The 12154-nt window shown below is 41.9% G+C and overlaps 1 protein-coding gene across 1 annotated transcript in view; it reads left to right on the top strand.

Annotated features, from left to right (window-relative positions):
* Hsepi (D-glucuronyl C5-epimerase) overlaps positions 1-12154 on the top strand; it is a 241519-nt gene that overhangs the window by 86042 nt on the left and 143323 nt on the right. The window lies entirely within an intron of this gene.

Below are 12154 nucleotides of genomic sequence, written 5' to 3'. Positions count from 1 at the left end.
GTTCGATTTTCCGGTGATTGCCATTTTTTCGTTTTTTCCCAATTCTTTCAAAATTACTACGTACTAAGGAACTATCACAGAGTAATGATTCCTCTAGATGTTTATTTGTCGGAAAATTTTGTTTACTTTTTTTTTGATTGAATATCATCAAATTTTTTTAGCTAAAATATTGTTTTACATTTTTTTTTTTCGATTTTATTTCCCTTCAAAAAAAATTTTTTGGGTCAGAATTTTAATTTTATAGTCGTAAAATAATCGACAATTATCCAGCAACCCACCATACAATTTTTATGCATATCCAATAATAATTAGATTAGTAAATAACACCTTGAAATTGACATACCCTTCCTACATTTCAAGTGGCAGATTAGGGAGTCTGAGTCAGTGTGGTTGGCGGCCATTTTGTGGACATATCCGAAGCGTAAGCTGCCCTATCTATATATATTCTTGTTCCCTATAGAATTTGTGATATTTTGGTATATTTTTACCTGCATAAATATCATATTATATATTAAATATATGTATTTTTTTACGAAATTTCCAAGTACTCAAAAAATTACCTTTAGATATGGCCCCTGATATAAATGTAATTTACAAAATAATGAAGATTTTTTTACATATTTCTATTTTAGGATAACATATGTTTATTCCCTAAAAAAATTAGCCACTTCCTATTTCATTTGGGTACCCAAAAAAAATCATGAAATTTGGACAATTTTTTTTGGCCAAAAAAAGTTACCCTTTTTTTCTCATTTCAGATCTTCACCTCCATGGGTCTGACTTCATCCAAAATACATCAAGATGTGTCCTAAACATTCAAGAATCAATTCCTAAAAGGATTTGTGTATATATGTATAAACTTTTTTTTTATGAATTTTTATGTCAGGTCTTTTTTTTTTCTACTTAATTTTTTAAAATATTTATAATAAATAGTTTTTCTGCAGATGAGTAGTATTTATCTTTACAGTTGTTTTAAGCATTCATTGAAGTTTTTTTTGGCAAAAGAAAAAAGGAGGTTACTGCAAAAACTGATTTTTCAAGAATTTTTTTTGGCGTCGGGGTCGTTCGCGTCCGAGTATACCCTTAAAGGGGTGTCCGAGGACCGTACCTATCCAGGGTTAAGGGGGAGTTCTCACAAGATTACAGTGGTAATGTCAGTCCTTACCAGATTTTAAAGATAGAAAATGTTATCTCAATACTTACCCAACATTTATTGTTCTATAAGCTTTGAAAGCGCAGCTAATGTTGACAAACTCAAAAATTAGAGAATTAGTAGTGGATTGTAAGTAAGAGGAGCAAAAACTGGAGTTCTACTTACCTTAGCTGATTACTCTTTCCATTGAAAGATTTTCCATGAGATTAAGAGAAGTAAACATTCTATTTCGCTTTTAGAAGGAAATCAGGAATTCTGGGCAGTCTCTCATTAAACTGCTTACCTCCAACGTCTCTTTCCAGTTTACCAACTGTGAAGGTAAAACAGGCTTGCACTCCTCAAGCACTAGCATGGGTCTATCTTCCACTACTGCCTTCCTAACAGCCTCCAGACTCATTGAAGCAAAGGGAAAGACAGTATCTTTAGGAGCTACAAAGGTAGCTTGCTTCCTGCCAAAAGCAGAAAGTTGAGTGTTAGTGAACTCAGCGGACTTGAGCTCCTTGACCAACAGAGTTTAAGCCTTACCATGGTCTAGGATAATAGTTTCCTTAGGAATCGTATTATCCCCTTCAGAATTTATCCTAACATAGCAGAAATGGTAATTCTCGCTGGAGGGATAAAACACTAAATCTGAAACTGGTTTAGAGCTCATGCCTTTGCCAATAATAAGGTGCCCCTCACTCAGAACCAAATGTTCTTCATAATGCCAAGGGTTCTTTGCCGAACAGTCAGGCAGACTCAAAGCTTGTGGAGCCTTGGCCTTTGGTGCCTGTTGAAGCGTCCCTATCTTTGCCTCTAAGGGCGCTTGCGCCTTCTTATGTTCTGCATGGATATTTTCCATGAATGCTTTCATGGAAGCCATGAACTCCAAATGACCAGGGAACAAGGGGCCAGTTGGAGTTGGAAGAGGAGTAGAAGATGAGGCAGGTGTATCAGGTGGAGGGACATGAATAGGTAAGGGAAGAAGTACTATGGTATCACCTACCTGTTGCCCATCGAGTGAGTCATGCGAGGCTTTTGCTGTCAATAATAACCTTTCTTTTTTCCGATTTAACGGAAGAGGCTGTTGACATATTGTCAGCATCCAGATTCATATCCTGAAGAGCGTCCCGGACTTCATCTGCAGGAACCAGATGCACCGGTGGAAGTTGAACCGTTGGTATCTGTTGACCGTACACTGCGGTTATATCTACACTGGGGAATAGGAAATCTTTTAAAATCTTTTAATTCCAGTGAAGGAAGATAAGGGGCATCTTGTTGAGAGTTCTTTTGAAACCCCCTCACCCGGTGTCTGATGGTCTTCTGGCCCCAAGCTCTCTCATCCTCAGGAACGTCAGTATCATAGATGCCAGAATAAAGGAGATCCTCGCATATAATGCAGTTCAATGGTTCACAGATAGCGAATGATCCCTTGGAAACATGGCAGTCTGCATGTTTCCAGCAGGTCTTATGACCACAAGGCATCTTGACCCCCTTATTCAGGTTACCGTAAAACATTCCATGTTTTCAGCAACATTCTTCCCATCGTAGCTTAAGATTTACTTGGATGAGAAATATAATCGGTATATCCATATATTCTCGTATTTTTTTTTTTTTTAAAGTGAACCAATTCATATACAGTTCTCCTAGTTGACCAAAATGCTACATGCAACATACAGTATGTCTAGTGAACGAAACTAAAGTGACGAGATATTAGTGACAGGTTTACCTGAATCACAACAGTAATTACATTATTATAAAGATTTTGTGTCAGTATGGCATCTTCTTTTAGACTTCAGACAGTCTTAGGGCAGTGATTGAGCAATTCTGCATAAGGGTTCTGGCAAAATCATTGGGTTGGAAATGTGACGAACAAATTTGTGCAGATTTGGCATTGCTACCATCATTTCTTTTGTATATATTCACACACTTCTTACAGAGTTCTGCATCTTTTGGGAAAGGGTAAAATCTTTTTTTTATTTTTTCACCACCAACACTTACAGTATATTGGTTTTATAAGAATTGGAGCACCCATCTATGACACATATAACCATGATGAATCTGTCAACGCAAATGGAAACAAAAACGTCTGTGAAAAAAAAGGAAAACCGCGGCATATTTCCTGCCTATATGTCACCTGGCTGAACTCTCCAGGTGACATCATGCGTGTGAGTGTAGAAAACGGGACCTGTAGGTAACTCACCTTATCTTATTCCATCTTGACTGGGTTTGTGTGTAAAATGTGCAGTTAATGAAATATGCTAGGTAAATATGAGAATAAAATTATGCTTATGATATATACAATCTTGAATCGGTATTCTCATATATTATTGAATCTTATCAACAGACATGACCAACCAAGGGTCATTACAAAACATTTTAGCTTCAATGTGTACGGAAGTGTTTTATAATCTGCAAGTCGCCTATCGTAAAAAATAAACATTTGTAGAAGCAAGTCGGCAATTTGATTTTTATTTCACCTGAGCGTTAGCGCAGTTTCATATGCAAATATTCATAGATCTGTCATATTGCGTAATTGGGCCAACATTTTGAGCGAAGGTGGGCGATATGGGGTATGACACCCAATGCCCGTTTTCTGACACTTGAAAATACTGATTTTTTGTAATTTGATATATATTAAGTTAATATGAAATATGAAGATACTTTCACCATGGTTAATATTTAGGAGCAAGAGAGAAAAGCTGAAAGAGAAAAAAATGTTAATGAGGTGACAAATATTCAAAATAATGAGAGAGAGAGAGAGAGAGAGAGAGAGAGAGAGAGAGAGAGAGAGAGAGAGAGAGAGAGAGAGAGAGAGAGAGAGAGAGAGAGAGAGAGTAGCTTTTAGTTCCTGTTCTACATTAACAACATTGTAAAACAAGCCTTATGTTACTACTTTCATATCATCACCCTGTCAAAAGCAAAGCAGATATACGTATTAGTTTCAAGAATAGCTTGACATTTTTTTTTACGATGCTTTGTTGTCGGAAATTTGTGGCAAAGTAGTTTTCCAGTGCTCTTGTATGAAGAGCTAATGGGAATGTGTTAACGACATTTTTTATTGATATTTTATATGCTATTGTAGGAATTAAATTTCTCTCATGGAAAGTCAGTGGCAGGGGTTTTTGCCATTCCCAGACTCATTCTTGTCATATGGGAAGGGTTACTAACCACTAGTGGAAACCTTAGTGAGTTAGGTTGGCTAGTATATAACCCATCTTAGGTTGCACATTTCAACTCAAACTATCTCTATCAGTGTTTATTTTTACTTCATGGGTCCTATTTTAGATAACAGATATTGTGTCTAAAGTGTTGTACTCCTTGTCTGTCAACTTTATTACTATCTTACTTTGTTACTTAATATGTTTCCTTCTTCTCATGGAATTAGCGTATTGTTTGAATTCCCTCCTATTTTACAAAAACAACTTCTCGTAATATTTAAAATGTCTTTTTTTTTTTTTTTTTTTTTTTTTTACAAAATCTAAAGATAACTTTGACTAAAAATTATTCTTAAAACCTCTTTATGGTTTTCATACAGTGTGTTAGACAATTCCTTAGCAATTCACCAAGTTGATTGTTTTTTTGTCATTAATTTGATTTTGACATCACTTTCATTGAAGAACGTAAAATTATTTTTGCTCTGAGCTTTGTATCATGCACGATCTTCCAGAACATTTTGTATTAATTAGTAGTGATGTGGAAGGTCTTGAAGAGGGAGGACCAGGTCCCCTGGACTTTCCGTTGTTGAGAGTGGGCTCCCCATCCTTCCTTTGAGGCATCCGTGTGAACGATGACTGAGGGTGGAGGTGGTTGTAAGGGCACCGATTTCTTTAGGTGCTTGTCCTCCGACCATGGCTTGAGAAGTGATCGCAGACGGGTTGGTATTGGTCTTGTTAGATCTCTTCGAGCGTTTGATGCGTATCTTCTCCAGACTCCTGATGCATCTTTTAATTGTGCCCTCAGCACTGGGTCTGTCACTGAGGTGAATTGGAGGGAGCTCAGTACTCTCTCCTGTTGTCGTCTTGATATCCGAGCGGATTTTAGAAGTCTCTTGACAGATCCCGCTATCTCTCTTCTCTTCTTTGATGGAAGGGAGAGGCTGTGTGACTGTAAGTTCCAATGAACTCCGAGCCATTGAAACTTTTGAGCTGAAGATAGTCGAGACTTTTCCATGTTGATCTTGAATCCCAGATGTTCTAGGAACTGGATCACTTTCTTGGAGGCTTGCATGCATTCTGCTTCGGATGCTGCCCACACCAGCCAATCGTCCAGATGGGCTATTACCTGAACTCCTTTTAGGCGTAGATGATGAATGACTGCGTTTGCAAGCTTTGTGAAGATCCTTGGGGCTATGTTTAGTCCGAAGGGCATAGCTCTGAAGACATATTGTCTGTTTTTAGCTTGAATCCCAGGTAGGAGGAAACTTGTCGATTGATTGGGACATGCCAATATGCGTCTGCCATGTCTATGGAGACTGTGTATGCCTGTTTGGGCAGTAGGGTCCTTATGTGTTGAAGGGTGAGCATCCTGAACTTGTGGTTCACTATGAGCTTGTTGAGTGGTGACAAGTCTAGAATGACTCTGAGTTTGTCCGAGTCCTTCTTTGGAAGACAAAACAGCCTTTCTTGGAACTTGACGGACTTTGCCCTCCTTATTACTCTTTTGTCTAAAAATTCTTGGACATATTCTTCCAGAATGGGGGTTGAGTGTTGGAAGAATTGAGGGAAAGCTGTAGGAATTGCGTTCCAGCTCCAAACTAGTCTGTTCTTGATCAGGCTGTGGGCCCAGGGATCGAAGGTCCAACGATCCCGGAAAGAGAATAGTCTCCCTCTTACTGGAAGCATCTTACTTGAAGTGGTGACCAGAGGTCTTGCCTCCTTGGCCACGTCCACCCCTGTTGCCTTTGCCTCTTGAGAGGCGTCTAGAGGAGCCTCGAAAGGAGCCTCTAGATTTCAGCCGAAAGGTAGTGGATTGCCTTTCGAAGGCCGGGGTAAAGACAGGCGACTGTGTCGCCAACTGCTGGGGTACCAATTGGTACGTGGTGGGTGGTTGTGCTACCGCCTGGGGCACCATGGCCACGGGAAGGTGTTGGTGTTGTCTAGGTGGGCAAGAGGGCGCTCTTGGCCTCTTAGTCTTCCTCTTGGGTTGGGGACCCTCATTCTGGGAAGACTTCCTCTTCATCGACAAGCCCCACTTTTGGAGAAGATTTCTATTCTCAGTGGCAGCTTTGTCGAAAACCTCCTTAACCACTTCACTTGGAATGAGGTCCTTACCCCAGATGCTGGATATCAGCTTCCTTGGTTCGTGCCTCACCGCAGCCGAGGCGAACACGAACTCTCTACAAGCCCTTCTGGCTTTGATAAAGTTGTATAGGTCCTTGGTCACTGTTGCCAGGTGAGCCTTGGCAAAGACCATGTACATGTCTGGGGATGGGGAGACGCTTGCCATCGTCTTCAGTCTGGTTTGAAGAGACATTGAGGTGGCAAGTCTTTCTTTCATTTCCTGCTCCCGGCGCAGGTGAAAGTCTGACAACTTAGGGAGGTCTTCGCCGAACTGATGTCCGGCAATGTCGGCCTCCAGCTTCCTGACTGAGAAGATATTATGCACATCCTTCCAATCTGTTTCGTCCGATGGTAGGGCGAGGGAGAACGACCTACACTCCTCAAGTGTGGGACATGGTTTCCCTGCCTTGATTGCCTTCAAGGCTGCCTTGTACCCTTTTTCCATAAAGGGGAAGGCTCGGGAAGAAGAAGCAACGAAGTAAGGGTGCTTCTTACTCAGAGCCGGCACTTTGGAATTAGTGAAGGCCCTCTCCTTCAGTGTGCTGGATAGCGTGGCCTGAGCTTTGGGGAGGTCAAGGATTATGACTTCTTTCGGCTCTATCTCCTCTTTCGAAGGTGGTTCCGTCCTAAGACGAACATAGCAGTCTGGGTAGGCCCTTAGGCTGGGCCAGAATTCCACATCTTCGACAGGAACTGTGTCCGGCTTGTCGAAGATGAAGATGTTTCCCCCTGACATTGGCATGTGCTCAGCATGCCTCCACGGGTTGACGGCCGAGAAAGGGGGAAGATCCTTCACGCTCAGCTTCTTTGGGGCTGCACGGGAAGCTGCGAGTTGGTGCATTTCCAACCTTAACGCAACTTCTTTTACAGTGGACTGGTTTTTCAGGTCTTGGACCATAGTGAGGATAGATGTAAGAGTCTGACTCATGTCGGCCAATTGGGGAGCAGAGGAGGTTGAGGAGACGGGCTCTGCGGTCGGAGCTGATGAAACCGAAACTATCTCGGTTCCTTCTTCATCGGTCTCGGGAGCCATCAATGACTCCTCCTCCTGGTCTTCGGCAAGAAGACTCCTTTCAGTTCCTTCTGACACTTTTGACATCTTGTCTTCTAGGTGGATGTCCTTCATGGCATCTGATACATCAGCTTCTATCGGAATCTGGACGAGGGGGATCTCTGGTTGAGGTTGCGGGATTACTGCATCCGAATATGCCCTTGGGAAAAGACAGGCCCTCATCTTTTCATTAGGAAGGTAGGGCCTGGTGGTTTTCTTTTGAAAACCCCTGACCCATTTTCGCAGCTTTTCTCTTGCTGAATCCCTTGACTCGGTTGTCTTTGGGTCATCAAAAGCCTCAGTAACCAAGTTAGAGCAAACGTCACATACCTGTGGGTCCCAATACTTCAGAGCTCCCTTCGTCGCTGCACAGCGCGCGTGCGTCCTGCATAGTCCATGACCGCAGAAGTTCTTGCTGCGGACGTTGCAGAAATGGTTCCCGCACTTGGAATGGTCCTCCTGTAAAGAGAGGAAAATAAAATGAGTATTAGGTGAATTATTTCACAATATTAAGTATATAATATTGTTATGTATATATAGCTTAGGATAGGTAAGCTAGAAAGGAAGAAGGAAAGACACATACGTGTGTTTCCTGTCCAGCCAATTGCTGTGACCTCCCTCAAAATTAAAATCAAGGGTATTTCTATTGTTAGACAACCGTTGGAAGATCTCTATCCAAACAGGATATACTGTATAAAAGTGTAACTTAACACTGTCTTCTGAATTTTAATGTTGGGGATTGTATTTAGTGATCACTTATATATTAAAGAAAGAACTCATTTTCTTTGTATTAAGTGGTCTCACAATAGGCTGCCCATGAAAACACAGTGTATGTTAGAAAAAATATGAGCTACCTTATAAACTATACTGTAGTTTTCTGATTGCAGTATGACCTATATAGCAATTATACTGTCTACTGTATAGTCATATACTGTAGTACCCGCTGGAATGTGCCAGCAGGCTAGCACCTGGGTACAAGTCAGAAGGAGTACTGCCTTCTGGGGGTAATGGGCCGCAGATCGCCGGCTGTCGGTGGGTTGCTGGCCTCCGGGAGGTCACCGTCAGTCGGCAGCCTCTGTTAGCCGGCGGTTAGGTAGTATACTGGCAGTCGGCCATCTGTCCGGCTGCTGGCAGTTAGCATAGTTGTTGGCAGATAGTCGGTGGGCCGCCGGCAGTTAGCATAGTTGTCGGCAGATAGCCGGTGGGCCACCGGCTGTCAGCAATCTATGCCAGCCGGCGATTAGTTATGTTATATCAGCAGTCTGCAGCCTATCCGGCTGCCGGCAGCCAGCATAGCTGCCAGCAGGTAGGACCCAGGGTACTAGTCAGAAGAGAGAGAGAAAGCCTGGACGAAGGATCATGTAAAGGCTCAGCCTTACTGTCCTCTGTCCAGAATGAGGGTTCAAATGGAAGGGGAGAATGTAACATTCAAGCTTCCATCCATCCATAACCTTGCAGGCCTTTGCCGGCAAGGTTATGGATGGCAGACCAAGAGAGGACTGAAGAACACTCAACACAGGGTTGGGGCCCCTGCTGGCAGCCGGCACAGCCAAGCAACAGACAGAAAACCCGAGCCAGTTCCATAACCTACCGGCACTAGGGTCGATTGTAGGATGATGCCCAAAGGTATGTGATGGCTAGGCCATCACTAAAGGACAGAGTGGGGAGGGGTGAGAGTCCTGTAGGGTGTGGAAGGAGCCGGCAGTAAAGCCTGTCCTACCTCACCTAACGAGACTCTGTTCCAGTATTAGAACTATCCCATGTGGCCAGAGAATTCTATTCCCTAGCCTAGGGCTAGTCCAATACAGAAACGAGATTGGCAGCACCCTCGCCGTTATCTCTAGACAGAAAGGAAACAGAGTCTAGTGTCAGTGTCCCCCAAGCAATAGAAGAATTCTATTCTTCAGCTTAGGTTCTGCCGGCACAGGACTGTCTGCTAGGCCACAGGGAAAAGGCATCATATCATATAATGCCTTCAGGTGTGGCCTAGGCAGGTCTAGCCTCCTGCGTCGGTAGCCTAACCTAGCCAGGGAATTCCATTCACCTTGCTTGTCGGCTACTAACCACAGACGGAATACTCTGAGGTTCTGACTAAACCCAAAAACCTGCATCTGCGGTTACAGGGAAAGGACAGAAACACCCTAGCTTAGTTTTACTCAAAAGCAATTCGAGGTAAAGCTGACTAGGGTTCAGCCTAGGCTAACTCAGAGGGAGAAGAGATTGCACTTGATTCTCCGAAGGAGATTAGTATCACCCTATAAAAGACTAGGAGGTATCAGTCTCCACTTGAATAAGCGATACAAGAGCAATCGAGGATGTGCATGAAAGTATACTAAAGCCCCTAGGCTAGTAGCCTAGAGGCAGTGAGCATCGATTACCTAAATCACCGAAACTCTCGTATACTATCTTTGGAAGAGGAAAATTTATGCAGTAAATATCTTACATGTATAAAATATTGCCTAAAGCTTCAATAAAATTGCCACACTAGGAAAAACTATTATATCATGCATGAAAGTAATAAAAGCAAAATGCCTAGGCTAGGAAGCCTAGTGTAAGCGAGGATCAGTTACCTAAATCGCCAAAACCCACGAATACTATCGGCATAATATAAAATTTCCTAGCAATGAAGGCTAAATAGCTAAATTTATTAAAGCTAATAACACCGGGAAGGTCGTTCTGGCTAACTAAATGACTCATGCATAGCGAACGACAGCGTCCATGACGCCTCTGGTTAGGCAACAGCTCTTGTTACATTAATTGAACCCTGGATCGAATAAAAAACTGGCAAGAGCTTTCATTTATACAAAGTAAAGATAATACTCAACTTTCCAGAGGCGATAGATAAATAAAAAAAGTAGCGTGAGAGCACCGGGAAAAAAACGAGCAAAGCCGCTACGAATAAAGGAATAACAAGATGGCGCCCGGTCGTGACGTCATACAGGTACTCCAACAGTAGGAGTCGAGCATGCCTTAATAACGGCTCTCCTTCGATTCTTTCCACTTTCCCCTCTCGAAGCGAAAACACTATTCGGGGTGAAGATAGCTATGTGGCGTTTCAAGAATACATCCTCTGATATGCGATATCCTTAAAGGCGAAAGCCAGGGATATTTGTGCCAGGAATTAGAATTCTGGTTACCTTAAGGTAAAATTCTCTGGGATATATCAATGTAGTCAAATATAACCTAGGAAGCTACTTTAAAGGAAATTCCATCAGGACGATATGGCCGGAGCCCAAAAATTCAGAGAAATAACTCTTAGCTGAGTATAGGTATTCCTCGTTAATTCTGATCTGTTACCCTTCCAAAGATGACTGGATTGCTGCTTTTCAAAATAAGTGTGCCTGCAGTCATCATTGAACCAGTGTGTGTGTTTCACTCAATATTTTAACACGTGGGAAGGGATATACCTATCAATTATGTTGACAACATTTTGACTCAAGACAACAATAGTCTTAACACTTTTACAATTATGACCAATTTAAATGCAAAAGATCACTCAAAATACCATTACAGGCTGCTTAAGTTTTAATTATTATTGAAGCAAGGCGTGATCAAATGGCCTAACCGAAAAACCAATCTTGATTGTTATAATACCAGGGAAGTCAGTGTATACAAGTTCCAAGCAGTTACCAGACCTATGAGTAGTTTCACTTATGATTTGTTCACAACCTGATCTAGAGGCAAAGTCCAAAGTTTTTAAGCCATGGTGACCAGTATGAGAAACGGAACCTAACCGCTCCTTGTGGTGAGTGTAGTTATAATTATCCTCATTGAATTTCAATGGCTGTTCCAGCCTCACTCATATAACAGGATGAGTTCCCACCTTCAAAAGCTCATTAAGACTCGTCCACGCGGACGAGTTTTGCTCGACAAACTTTGTTCAAAGTGTCGTCAGAAGACCTTCCTTGAATACTAATACCCTGGAAAGGTATGATGGGTCGTACGCGACCCCTACAGCATTTTCAAAACCTGTTTTTTCCCCATAAATCATCAGCTGTCTCGAATATGGAAGTGATCGACCTGCAAGGGGTGACTAGTCTACATGCCATTGTCTGCTTTAGGACTGATTTTCGTCTAACTTCCCTCCTTCCCCGTTTTTTTACCCCCCCCCCCAGGGGTCGACCTCGACCCTGACATACCTTTATAAGGGTAAGTGATCAAACAACAAAGTTATTACATAATTATAAATTGTCAAACAGTGTTGATACTTGTTTGGTTCTTTATAGTTGGAAAGTGGGGGTGGATGGTGTGTCTACCACTTGCATGACATTGGTTTTGGCTTAGATGTCATATATTGCCATGAGGTCCATTTTCCCTCAAATGCTAATTTCTGAATTTTTTTCATTTTTTGCAAATTTTATTTTTTTCTATTTATTTTGAATTTATCTTCAATAATGGCCAGCAGGCAGTATTCCCTCGGCATGGATGTCATCAACACACTTCTAATGGAGTTAAAAAGATATGTTGATGATAATATGGAGTTTGCAACCCCATTCTTCATTTCAAGTGGTAGATTGGGCTGTAAGAGTTGTTGCGGTCTGCGGCCATTTTGTTGACATACCCGAAAGGTAAGTTGGCATATCTCTATATATTCTTGTTCTGTATAGAATTCATGATATTTTGGTATATTTTAATGCATAAATATCATATTTTATAGGAGATACAATGATTTTCATAAGAAATTTACAT

The sequence above is a fragment of the Palaemon carinicauda genome, chromosome 18 (assembly GCF_036898095.1).
Source record: "Palaemon carinicauda isolate YSFRI2023 chromosome 18, ASM3689809v2, whole genome shotgun sequence".
Classification (NCBI taxonomy): domain Eukaryota; kingdom Metazoa; phylum Arthropoda; class Malacostraca; order Decapoda; family Palaemonidae; genus Palaemon; species Palaemon carinicauda.
This window is presented reverse-complemented; position numbering and strand designations above follow the sequence as displayed.